The sequence below is a fragment of the Sinocyclocheilus anshuiensis genome, unplaced genomic scaffold (genome assembly GCF_001515605.1).
Source record: "Sinocyclocheilus anshuiensis isolate Anshui unplaced genomic scaffold, SAMN03320099.WGS_v1.1 scaffold272, whole genome shotgun sequence".
Lineage (NCBI taxonomy): Eukaryota > Metazoa > Chordata > Actinopteri > Cypriniformes > Cyprinidae > Sinocyclocheilus > Sinocyclocheilus anshuiensis.
In genome coordinates this window covers 357,986-358,989 of record NW_015554117.1, presented here as the reverse complement: position 1 = coordinate 358,989, position 1,004 = coordinate 357,986, and positions in this window count along the sequence as shown.

The following is a 1,004-nucleotide window of genomic DNA, read 5'->3' as shown; positions in this document are numbered from 1 at the left end:
TTCACACTGCACGATTTTCAAAGACGTCGCATCACTGTTGGTTTCACACTGAACGACTATCTGGGGTAGCATTCAGTTGCTGCTGTGTTCGCATTGCACGATGGATCGGCGACAGGGGGTTTCACACTGCATGACTTCACAATAGGAAGAATCGCCGACAGCTCTGTCTGGTCCGCAAATTACGTTTCACAACAAAACACACCCGAGAAGTGATAAGGAAATAACGCGAGAACCCATGTGCGTCAGACTGGAGTTCTCGAGCAAAACTGGAATTATAAAAAAATATATATACAGCCCGCAAATTGTCTGTGAGCTGATTTCCAGCTACAAGGAGAAAAAGAAAAACAGATTATGCAGGAGGGAGATGCAACTTCCCGCTGCCCTGTATCTTGGTCTCTCATTGGCTGTAGGTCATCGCCGATGTAGTTTTCAGTCAGAAATCATTTCACAATCACGCTGTGTGCATCGCCGATTCCCTCAGATCGCGTCTTTGATAATTCACACTGCGTGATTGTCACTTACGTGAACGAGCACCGATTTTGCCTCCGATTTCGGGCATTTGTCAGCGATTTCGCAAAACCTGTCGGCGAGTGAAAAATCGGGCTAAAATCGTGCAGTGTGAACTCGGCATTAGCTATACTTGGGGAGCAAAATTGTCCCCAGAAGTTAGCTGAATCTGACAAAGCCTTTGGGGGCCTAAATTGGAAAAATGATTCATAAATCCAATAAATAACAGATAATTTAATTCTAAAAATGCTAACATTTTCAATTAGGTTTAGTTATAATTAGCTTTATACAAAACCAATAGCAGTCTAAGGTATGTCCTCAATTAGTATTGTTTCTGAGTTCGTATTTGCAAGTAAGGCATTTTTCATGTGTGTGTGTTGGTCTTAGGGCTGCACGATAAATCGAAATGGAATCGAGATCACGATTCGACAGAAGCTGCGATTGTCATGCGTATCTTTCAGTGAAGCACGGTTCTGTGATCAGCAGTAAATCTCCAT